Source organism: Aedes albopictus, chromosome 2 (genome assembly GCF_035046485.1).
Source record: "Aedes albopictus strain Foshan chromosome 2, AalbF5, whole genome shotgun sequence".
Lineage (NCBI taxonomy): Eukaryota > Metazoa > Arthropoda > Insecta > Diptera > Culicidae > Aedes > Aedes albopictus.
The window spans coordinates 78,136,089-78,149,263 of NC_085137.1; positions in this window are offsets into that span (position 1 = coordinate 78,136,089).

The window sequence follows — 13,175 nt, forward strand, 5'->3', positions numbered from 1 at the left end:
TGAATATTCTCTTGCACATTATTTCTTTAATAAAGACAAATCAATCAATGAATCAATCAAATCTTGCACATTATCAAACACTACATGATTCATGAGGTAGAAACATATGTATTTGAATAGTACATATTATTTCACAACTATGTTTTAATTAACTCCCAAGCAAGATTTCACCACATAATATTTATTCCTGTACAACATCATAACAGATCAACAAATACTCTCAGTCCAACGGCGCTGTATTGCCCTCGGTAGCACCTACGGCGTATCGGTAACGCACCAGGAAGCCACACTTCGTTCCACTTTCCGGAGGGCGCGTGGGTCAATCTAGCTAAGCACACACCACCGTCGTCACTATGGAGTCCAACCCACTTGTGCGTGGCTGGATGGTGACGTGCCGTGAATGGTGGCCATCGATGTCAACATGTCGTGATATGACATTTCACACGCTCCCGTACAAACCCAGCCAACTGGACATACCATACCAGCTCCCATAGAAACGGCAACACAATCACTTCCCCAAGTTCCGAAGTCCAGCAGCAGCACAGTGGCTGGTAGCTGTAATTCCCAAAACCAGCGTAACGCAATGCACGGTGGCTTGTTTCAGATTACCCTTGTGCTTTCCACCGGCGGCATCGCCGTACCGCCACCACCCCTCATCGAAACCGGAAGGAAACGAGACTATTGCCGGGCAACGAATGGAGGGAATGTCCCTGAACTGTGTGTAACCAATGCGGTACTGTGGTGGAGCCAGGCAGGGGGCGGCGAAACGACACGGTGGACTCCGGAAGCATAAATATGAATTTCGGCCGGTTCGCATATCCTCTTGTCGTTGAATTTTGTACACAAACGATTTAACCTCGGTGGGCAATCTATGCATAATTAACCGTGACAGATATATTCATTATATTTATCGTGTCACGGAAGTCGCTCACCGAGTGGTGGGTGGCAAGTTCAAACGCATTGCCCACTTAGTGGGGACCGCGTGTTGGTTGTGCTCTAAATTTAACTAACTGGCGGTTAAACAACGGTATTGAAATAGCTGCATTAAATCCTTCAAAGATTGCGCGATGTGTTAACCATCAAAAATGCAACGATGTCCTTTTCGAATAAGTGTAATCAGTTTTGTATCAAGGTAACGACCATTCATTTGCAAAGATTTACATTCATTTGCTATTATCTCAGTTCAGAAGTGTGCTATCGAAAAACAATGCATGGATGAATTTAACCTTGTAGTTTTATCTGAAAGTTTGCCGAATAACTTTGGGGTCGCAAACGTGTCCACATGAGGACGTTACGCCAAGAAGAGAGAGAGATACACACCTAATTGATGAACTTACAGTAAAAATTTGAGAAAATGTAATGCCCTTTTCGAAAAGTTACAGCTAGTTGAATATTTTTTGAAAAGTGAAAATTTTACCTGTCCCAGTTATTTTGAGTATCCCCTGTACATACAATGTACCATTAGGCCGATGCAAATATTTAATTTGTTTTATGTCACCCCCCCCCCATCCCCCTTCGAAAATCCAAAAAAAATGGAGGGGCGAAAAAAACATAGCGTCTCATGACTCTATTTTGAATAGAAAAAATGTTTACAAGAACCTATTTTTCAATAGTTGAAAAATATGTTTTCAATAGTTGGAAAAATTTCTAATTTTTCAATTTTTTTTTTGTTTGTTCCTTATTTATTTTTTGCCCCCCCGTGTCCACTGAGAGGTCTTGGTCATAAAAGAACAATAATATTTGCATCGGCCTTACTGGCCCAAAATCCAAAAAAAAAATCAATCAAAAATTTTGGAGTACGCAGTCTAAATTTATGAAAAGAATTGTATGACCAAAATTTTCGCATTCCAGTCTTTATTTGCATCGCATTTGAATTTCGACCATCACATAAGACCTTGAAAAAGTAGTAGACATAATTATGCTTTCCATGCAACGCACAATATCTACAAAATGCTGATTAGACCGGTAGTCCTCTATGGGCACAAAACATGAACTTCACGTGCAGAGGACCAACGCCCCCTTGGAGTTTTCGAACGGAAGGTGCTGCGTACCATCTAGGGTGGAGTGCAGATGCAAGACGGGACTTGGAGAAGGCGGAAGGACCACGAACTGCATCAGCTTCTTAAAGAACCTACCATTGTCCACACCGCGAAAATCGAGAGGCTATGGTGGGCGGGTCACGTCATGAGGATAGCAATCCGACTAAAATTGTTCTCGAGAGTCATTCGAACGGTACAAGAAGACGTGGTGCACGGCGAGCTAGGTGGGTCGATTAAATGGAGGACGATTAGCAGACCCTTACACAAGCTTATCTAGGCGTTACTCCAAGTATTTCTACAGAAGTTCCTTCAAAGGCACGTCCATAGATTGCTCCATCATTGCTTCCAAAAATCTTACAAGCATTTTATTAATAGATTTCTTCAGGAACTTTTTTAAAAATCCTCAATGAACTTTTCTAGGAATTCCACCAATGGTTTCACTAAGAATTTCTTGAGATATTTCTCCAGCAATTTCTTCACAAATTTCTTCTGGGATTGCTTTACGAATTTTCTCGATATTTCTTCCAATATTGAACCAGATATTCATTGAAGTGTACTTTTTGAGATGTCTACAGGGATTCCACTGAAGGTATCTTTTGAAATTCCTGCATGGATTTTTTTCAGAAATTCCTCCTAGTATTTCTTCTAAAATTCCTTTACCCATATCCGCCCAGCGTCCTATTTATAGGACAGATGCCCCGAACGCCCAGCGTCCTATAAATAGGACAGTCCTTTTGATGTGAATATCTCCAGTATTATGCAAAATTTTAGAATATTTTCTTCATAGAAGATGTTCTCCACACCCATACCTTGCTCATAGTGGACAATATAATTTGTGACTGGTTCACTAGGTGGCGTAAACGATGCTGCAAAGAACACATATTGTCACGATCTATGAGCTTCATTTCCAATGCGAAAAAAAAATCCTAGAATCTTGACAATGGTTAATATGATTGTATGTTTATATTTATTATTATTATTATTATTATTATTATTATTATTATTATTATTATTATTATTATTATTTATTCACGACATTTTACCATAGAAGGCATTCGTGTCGCGATACACGCTATGTCTGAACCAGCAGATTATAAAAAATGAATGTACATCGGATTTCTTTCCACCAAACATCAGCATTCAAGCTATATTTTCATTTGCAGAAGGTTTCAAAATATTCTATCGGTGAAAATTTTTCCATACATTTTGTATGGGAGAGAAATTGACCGAAAATGAGAATTTCATGCAAATTTGTATGAAAAACAACTAAAAAGCTGAAAAAATCAAAATTTCCCCGATGAAATATTTTTAAACTTTCTGCATATGATAATATAGCATGAATTCTGACATTCTGTGGAAAGAAACCCAATGTACATTCAATTTTTATAATCTGCTAGTTCAGACATAGCGTGCGATATTTATATGCTTGCATGTTTATATGTTTGCTTGTTTGTCTATTTGTATGTTTATATATATGTACGTATGTATATAGGTAACAGGGGGTGGCCAAAATGTTTGGGATAGGCAACTTTTTTTTTTCTCACAAAAAAGTTCAACATGCTGTAACTTTTCATAGAGTGCATCAAAAATTCTCAAATTTTGACTGTTTGTCAACCTATTATGTGTGCATCATTGGTTCAAATTTGAGCTCGATTGGTTAATCTTTCGCGAAGCTAGAACCGTTTTCGTAAAACACTATTTTTCAGACAGCTGATTTTTGAATTGTCATATCTCAGAAACCAGTGAGCTGAATTAAATGAAATTTTGATCGTTTATCAACAATATATTAGTGCTTCACAAGTTATTAAAATATATGTACTAATTGAACAATTTAAAAAGTTCTATGATAACTTTTCGGATTTTTCTCGAAAAAATGTAATATTTTTACATCAATGTCATTAAATTTTAGTTTTGATATTCAAAGAAATTTTACTTCTGTTCTCAATATATCTCTAATCAGATATATTAGAGCCTATTTGGATTGAAGGAAGAACACATTTAGTAATGTTTGTGCGGTATTGTAGATTTGACTTACTTTTCTCTATATGGGTGAAAATGTCAAACCGGTATAACTTTATTTGTCGTAAGAATATATCAAATTTTATAATGTCGCATTAAGAATCAATATATTCTTGATAAACGTTCAAAATTTCATTCGATTCATTTCACTGGTTTCGGAGATATGAGAGTTCAAAAATTTATTGTCTAAAAAATAGTGTTTTACGAGAATGGTTCTAGCTTCGCGAAAAATTAACCAATCGAGCCCAAATTTGTACCAGTGATGCACATATAATAGGTTGACAAACAGTCAAAATTTGAGAATTTTTTATGCAATCTATGAAAAGTTACAGCATGTTAAACATTTTTGAGAAAGTAAAAAAAGTTGCCTATCCCAAACATTTTGGCCATCCCTTGTATGACAGAACATATGCATAACTCTGGAATGCGTCAAGAAATTTCAATCAAATTTATCATGCACATTCCTAACGATGTGGAGGTGGTAGTAGGGGTATTGGAATTGAAGATGGCGGCTTTGATTCCAAGATGGCGGTCAAAATTCCAGAATATATGCTTTTTATTCGGCAATGCTGCTTCGGATACTATGCTATGGGCTTCATAAGGCGCTGTCCATAAACTACGTAGACTTATTTTTGGCCATCTCAGACCCCCCCCGCTCCCCCCTCGAAGACTTTTGTTCATACAAAACTTTCGAAATTTGTATGAAGCGTAGACTTTGGCCAGACCCCCCCGTCCCCCCTAAGAGTCTACGTAGTTTATGGACAGACCCTAAGTAGAACTCAAAAATGAATGTTCGACGCCATTTTGAAATCCAATATGGCGGCCACGAAATGGTCGATTGAGCTATGATACCATGCAATATGGATATCTATCGATCGGGTTTCGTTAGTAGAAATCAAAAATCGATATTTGACCCCATTTAGAAATTCAATATGGCGTACCATATAATTGCGGCCACAGTATGGTAGTTTGAGCTATAATACCATTCAATATCAATCGATCGGGCTTGATGTGTAGAAGTAAAAAATTGATATTTACCGCCATTTTGAAATCCAAGATGGCGGACCATATCCAAGATGGCGGCCACGGAATGGTAGATTGAACTATGATACCATGCAATATAGGTATCTATCGATCGGGTTACATTCGTAGAAATCAAAAATCGATATTTGACCCTATTTAGAAATTCAAGATGGCGGACCATATAAGTATGGTAGTTTGAGCTATGATACCATGCAATATAGGTATCTATCGATCGGGTTTTATGAGAAAACGGTAGAAGGTCATGGTAGATGGTAAGGTAGCGGGTAGGGTAAACGGTGGAGCAGACGGTCGGGTAGAGGGTTTGGTGAAGTATAGCGTAGAGGGAGTGGACTAGAAGGTTTGTGTAGAGGATAGGGTAGACGGTAGAGAAGAGGGTAGGATAGAGAGTAGGGTTGAGGGTAAGAAAATGGTTAGAGTAGAGAGTAGGGTAGACGGTACGATTAAGCACAATATAGACTTGAGGGTACGGTAAAGGATAAGGCAGTGGTTATGGTAGACGATAGGGTAGAGGGTAGGACAGATGGTAGAGTTGAAGGTTATGATAGAGCGTAGAGGAGAGGGTTGGAATAAAGGGCGAAGAAGACAGAAATGTAGAGGCTAGAGAGTAGGGTGAAGAATTGAGTTGAGATTAGATGAGCTGAGGTTTTTTTTTCGAGATACCTTCAGGAATTCTTTCCAGGATTTCTTCAGGCATTTTTTTCGAAAATCTTCCCAGGTTTATTTCCGGGATTCCTTCAGATATTGCTTCTGAGATTGCTGTACGGATTGCTCCGAAGTTCTCTTCAGGGATTTTTGCAGGGGTTGCTTTGGAAAATCCTGAAAATATTATTTTAGTTATTCTTTTCTGCATTCCTTCAGGGATTTGTGCTGGAATTCCTTCAAAGATTTCTTCCAGAATTCCTGCTGTGATTCCTTAAGAGATTCCTCCCGAAAAAAAAAGAAAAAAAAATAGATTTCTTTCGAGATTTTTTCAGGCAATGCTAGATCATAGAGACATCTTCTATAGTTTTTGAAGGAATACCTGGTTGGCTTCTGGCCGGCATTCCTGTCATGATCTCTCTAAGGATTCCATCAGGTACTCTTTACGGGATTCCTTCAGGAATAACTTCAGGGATTTCTGCCAGAATTGCTTTGGAAAACCATGAAAGGATTTTTTCAGAAATTTCAACCCCCAGTTTTTCATGGATTTCTGCTGAAATTACTTCACATATTCATTTTAGTATACTTTCAAGTGTTCTGTCGAAACATATTCAGAGAATCCTAATGGAATTGTTTCTACGAGCCGGGATCCTCGCTCGGGATTAATACAGCAATTCCTCCCGCGATTTCTTCTGTGATCATTTCAGGGATTCCTACCAAGCTTTCAGTTAAGATTCCCTCAGAATTGTACCAGATATGCCTCACAGAAATCCTTCAGTAAATCCTCCCGGGATTCCTTCAGGGATTTCTACCGGGAATGTTCTTTCCCCAGCGTTATGTTTTTTAGAGTTTGGTACGTAATTTTAAATTGCAGTTGATTGATAGTGCCCAGGATAACACCATAAAACCCACACATTGTTCACGAGTAAAAAAACATGGAGTAGTACTAACATAAGTGGAGAAGCCGTGTAGAGTATATCTGGTTGAAATTTTATATAAAACATGGAATGATGATGAACCTGAGCGTGTTAGTGGAATACCTGTAAGTACCAGGCACTGAAGACGACCTTATAGTTGAGGTCGAAACACGTATCTGCAAAGGATACAAATTAAAAGGAACAGTACTTAACACGATTTTTTTTAAACATGCAAAAGTTCTGAAAAGTTTACGTGAGTACGTAAAGAGAGTGTGTGGGGATCTGAAGGAAAAACTCAATTACTTTATCAGAAATCATAATCTGTGTAAAATCTAACTTCTACAGTATTTTAACGTTTGGTTATGCTACACATAGTGAGCACTTTTTATTTGATTTGTTAAAAAAATGAGAAATGTTGAACACTGCAGTCGAAACTGTATGAAATTACAAGGACAATGCATTGCATACTTATAGGCGTTTATCGGGTTATATTTCTGCCCCAGCTTATAAGGCCTTTTTCTATTCTTTTTGAGTGTTTATCATCTCTCTCTCTTGTTTAGAGCTGTATTGTATCGATACGGATCAGAATATAACGATAGCGTAGAAGTTGTGCTAAAATAGAACTCGAGAAAATAATGAGATATTGAGGACCTACAATAAAGATTTTTTTGGAACTACACCATAGACAGGTATACCTCGATTTAGTGGACATTTCAATTTTTGAAATGTCTATAAAATCGAATTTTACATAAAATCGAAGCAAAAATTTTTATTTTATTTTTATATTAATTTTGTACCGGAATGTACCAAAACATATAAAAACTGCATGAAAATTTCGTTTTCGATAAAAGGCTCGGAGTTTTTGGCATATATTAGTAATTCTCGCTAATTAACGATAATCTACTATCTCGCTATTTTGTTACCATTGAAATCTTTCTTCTCCAATACTATGTATGGTTGATTCAAAAGCCTATATTTTGAGCAATGGACATACACAATATCTTTGTTGCATAAATGTCCCAAAAATTTTTTAAAAGTTCAGAAATTAATTTAGGAATTCCTATGAAAATATCTCCGAGGATTTATTTACCCTGGAAATTCTTTATGAATTGCTTCATAAATTCCTCCAGGGATCCCATTTGAAATTCCGTAAGGAGCTCCTTCGGAAATTTAGAGATTCGTGACAAGCATTTGATACAGCGTGGTTACTGGTTGTGCTGTATTTGCTGAACGATCTTTCTGTATGAGTAGTGTTGGTTTGTACCGCTATCTGGTCGGCCTTTTGTTGCAATTCTGAGGTGTTAAATAAAATTGAGTGAACGCAAAATTTTCAACTTTATTACGACGGTCTCCGAATAAAACTTCCCGGCAAAAGGTTATTGCAACCATAACAAAATGCAAATGCTCCATAGAAAATCAAAAAGCGCTCCGTAAAGAATGAACATATGTTCCATGAAAACGTGCAATGGTACCCATAAATAATTGAAAGCGTTCCATACTTAATAAAAAATGTACCGGTAAAACATAAAACTTTCTCATTAAAAGTGAAATTTTGCACCAATAAATAATACTGAAATGCTCCATAATAAAATACAAATGCTCCATAGATAAATGCAAATGCTCCATAAAAAATAAAATTGTTCCCATAGAAAATTGAATAGTGCTCCATCGAAAAATTAAATTGCACCATAAAAAAATTGAAATTGCACCATAGAAAATAGACAAACGCTCCATAAGTATTATTAAATTTTTTTTTTTTTTTTATCTAGTTCATTTATTTGGGGCTCAATCGCGTATAACGCTTTACGGAGCCGAGGATCTTTCTTTGTACTTAATACTATACATTATACAGAGTAATAACTTTTTAATGATATCTGTTAGTAATGGGTGGAAGCCAGGGTACTCGTGGCAGCTCGAGGTTAGAAGGTCACATTTTGAGGGATGGACAGGGTAAGGATTGGGCCAAAGGTTTCACTGCTGCTCATCCGGGGGTGAATCGCATCTTGCTAGCGAATTCGGTGCCTTGTGGTGTTGGTACCAACTTGTTGTGGGACTTGGTCTTCCGGATGGCCAGGAGTAGCTTGGTAACACAAAGAGGACAAAACAGAGAAAAAAAAAACTGGAGAAGAAAACACAAGCGAATTAAACTTTTATACCAGCAGAGCGAAGAAAGTCGAAAATACATCCCATATATGTGACATCGCGGGTCCCCAACACATCTCTCACAAGAACAAAGGGTTGTCTACCTCGGGCCTCAAGGGTATCCAATAGTAGCGCTCTGGAGGCGTCATTATCCGGGCATTGCCAAACTACGTGGTCGATGTCATCATAACCGGAACCGCACTTAGTACAAACATTGCTCAACGCGAGGTTAATCCTGTGTAAATGCGCGTCTAGCGAGTAATGGTTGGACATAAGTCTTGACATCACGCGAATGAAATTGCGACTTACATCCAAACCATACCACCACACTCGCAAAGAAACATTAGGAATAATGGAATGTAACCACCGTCCCAGCTGGCCATCTCGCCAATCATTTTGCCAACTTTGAAGAGAACTCTGGCGAACAAAATGGAAAAATTCATCATGTGAAATTCTTCTATCATAGATCTCACCTTCCTGTGCGCCCACCTTTGCGAGAGAGTCCGCCTTCTCATTGCCATAAATTGAGCAATGTGAGGGGACCCATACAAAGGTAATCTTGTATGATCTTTCGACCAGTGCACCCATCTGCTCCCTTATTTTTGTAAGAAAGTAAGATGAATGTTTTACAGGTTTCATCGACCGGAGTGCCTCAATCGAACTAAGGCTATCCGAGAAGATGAAGAAATGGTCTACGGGCATGTTTGAAATCATCCCCAAAGCGAAATTGATTGCTGCCAGCTCAGCAACATAAACCGAACAAGGTTCCTGAAGTTTGCGGAAGGCGGTGAAATTTTCATTGAAGACACCGAAACCAGTGGATCCATTTATGCGAGACCCATCAGTGAAGAATCTCTTACAGGAATTGACATTTTGGTACTTTTCGTTAAAAATGCGAGGAATAGATATACATCGAAGTTGATCTGGTATTCCATGAATAGCTTGTTTCATGGACAGATCGTATTTAACAGAGGTACTGTCATTAGTGAAGTGTACACGGGGAGGATTATAACTTGGTAGGCTTATGTCAGATGACATGTAGAACAGATAAATTCTCATGAATTTTGATTGAGTGTTCAGACTGAGCATTTCTTCGAAGTTTTCAATGACAAGTGTGTTGCTCACTCCACACTTGATAAGTAACCTTAGCGAGAGCTCCCAGAATCGGTTCTGGAGAGGTTTCACCCCTGCCAGGACCTCAAGGCTCGCATTATGCGTTGAGTGCATACAGCCGAGAGCAATACGCAAACAACGGTATTGAATTCGTTCCAACTTTATTAGGTGGTAGTTTGCTGCTGAGTGAAAGCAGAAAGAGCCATACTCAATAACAGAGAGAATAGTCGTTTTGTAAAGTTTTATGAGGTCTTCCGGGTGAGCACCCCACCATGTTCCGGTAATTGTGCGTAGAAAATTGATCCTTTGTTGACATTTTTGCACCAAATACTTGATTTGGGTACCCCAAGTGCCTTTTGAATCAAACCAGACCCCAAGGTATTTCGAAGTCAAAGACTGGTCGATTTCTATTCCCAAAAGATTGAGTTTCAGTTGGGCTGGGTTCCGCTTTCTAGAAAACACAACCAATTGAGTTTTTTGCGGAGCAAACTCGATCCCTAAATCTCTTGCCCAGATTGACAGATTATTTAGAGAATTTTGCAATGGTCTTTGCAACATTTCTGCATGTGGGCCTTTTAGAGAAACCACAGCATCATCTGCAAGTTGTCTTAGCGTGCATTGTCCTTCCAAGCAACTATCAATGTCTTTCACGTAAAAATTATAAAGCAAGGGACTTAAACATGAGCCTTGGGGTAGGCCCATGTAACTAATTCTGGAAGTTGTCAGTTGTCCGAGATTGAAACTCATATGTTTTTCTGACAACAAATTATACAAGAAATTATTTAAAATTCCTGGAAGTCCACTATTGTGCAGTTTTTCTGACAATATTCCTATGGAAACTGAATCAAAGGCGCCCTTAATATCCAAGAAAACTGAAGCCAGTTGCTCCTTTTCCGCAAAGGCCAGTTGAATATCTGTTGAAAGCAACGCTAGACAATCGTTTGTTCCTTTGCCCTTGCGAAACCCGAATTGTGTATTTGAAAGCAAATTATTCGATTCGACCCAATGATCGAGTCGTGATAGGATCATTTTTTCCAACAATTTCCTTAAACATGATAACATAGCAATTGGGCGGTATGAATTATGATCAGACGCTGGTTTACCAGGCTTTTGAATAGCTATTACTTTGACCTGTCTCCATTCATGCGGAACGATGTTGTTCTCCATGAATGAGTTGAACAGGTCCAGTAATCGTCTTTTCGCGATATCTGGGAGATTCTTTAGAAGATTGAACTTGATCATATCGCTTCCCGGAGCAGAATTGTTTGATGAAAGAAGAGCCATAGAAAGTTCCAGCATAGTGAAGGGTCTGTCCAGAGAACCGTCTCTTGGGGATGTTTCCCAAGAAATCGGTTGTGCTGGGACTGAGTCTGGGCAGACCTTTTTCGCGAAGCTGAATATCCAACGGTTGGAGTATTCGTCACTCTCATTAGAAGAAGAGCGGTTTCGCATGTTGCGAGCCACTCTCCAAAGCGTTGTCATTGAAGTTTCTCTTGAGAGACCCTCAATGAAGTGTCGCCAATAACTACGCTTCTTCGCTTTCAGCAGGTTTCTCAGCTGTCTTTCGAGCTTTGCGTACTCTTGATAAAGATCTGAGGTACCGTGCCTACGAAAAGTTTTGAAAGCATCAGATTTTTTAAGATACAACTGGGTGCAATCATCATCCCAGCCTAGTGTGGCTGGTCTTCTTTTGAAGGTTGCACTTGGAACACGTCGTTTTTGTGATTCTAATGCACTCTTATATATCAGTTCAGACAGGAATCGATACTCATCCAAAGGTGGGAGGGGATTGAATGATTCGATGCCAAAAGATACCGCTTCTGCATACTTTTGCCAATCGATATTCCTTGTGAGGTCAAAAGGAACCTGAATTGGATGGTCTGACCTTTCACTATTATGCTTTATGGTGGTTATAATGGGTAAGTGATCACTACCATGAGGATCCTCGATTACCTTCCACAAGCAATCGAATGATAGTGAACTTGACCCCAGTGATAGGTCGAGACGACTTTCTTTGCCGTCAGATGCAATACGTGTCACTTCACCTGTATTTAAAATGTTCAAATTGAAATCGTCGCACAAATCATAGAAAACGGCCGCTCTATTATCGTCATATGGTTCGCCCCACCCTGTACCATGCGCGTTCATATCACCCAGAATTAAAACTGGATGTGATAGTGCAGAAACCGCATTCCAAAGATGACGGCGGTTAATTGAAATTCTTGGAGGAATGTAAACGGAAGCTACGCAAAGTTCTTTACCCTTTACGTTTATTTGGCAAGCGACGATTTCTATGCCAGGATGAGTCGCGATTGGAATTCTATAAAATGAGTAAGTCTTTTTGATCCCCAAAAGAACTCCCCCATAATGGTCATCTCTATCCTGGCGTATAATGTTAAAATCGTGGAAGTTGAGTTCATCTTCAGAAGAAAGCCATGTTTCACAAAGGGCAAATATATCACAATCAGAGTTGTGAATCAAAAACTTAAACAGGTCTAATTTAGGTTTTAGACTATGACAGTTCCACTGTAGCACAGTGATCATATCTTGTACCTCACTTGATGAATTATCCATCGAAAGATATGATCGCAGCAAGGAGGGGCCATGATTGTGTCAGATTCCGAAGATATTCTTCTACTGTAGGTATAAACATATCAATAATGCCTCTAAATGTTTCTGGAAGGCTGAGGGCATCATATAAGCGATCCACGAGAACCCTAAAAGTAAACAGTCCTCGCTTGGGTCTAGGAGGCTTGCTTGAACTGCGAGGAACTTTGGTAGCTTTTTTCTTGCTACCTTGTCGATTATTTCTCTTTGAAGTGTATTTAACAGGCGGAGACGGGGGTGACAGGTTCTTGCTACAACATGGATCTGAAGCTAGAGGAACCTGATTATTCGGAGTTTTTAAGTTTACCCCGTCCCCTTTGACATTTGGCAAACTTTTGAGGGAAGACTTCAAAAAGACCTTTCGGCGCAATCCCGGAGAAGATGATGACTTCCTTTTTCCAGGTGCGTGTACCTCCGAAAGAGATCCACCCTCATCAGTTTCGCCATCGTCCTGATCATCGGAAGACAACTCCTGATAGGGATTTTCAACTGGGACGGAATCTGGTGTTTTATAAGATTTCACCATCTCCGCATAGGTCTGCTTGGAGCGCCTTATAATAGAGCGACTCTCATTTCGAATGCGTCTTTTGTAAGCCGGGCAAACTTGCAAGTCGTGTGGATCTCCGCCACAGTAGCTACATTTTTCCGCTTCCTG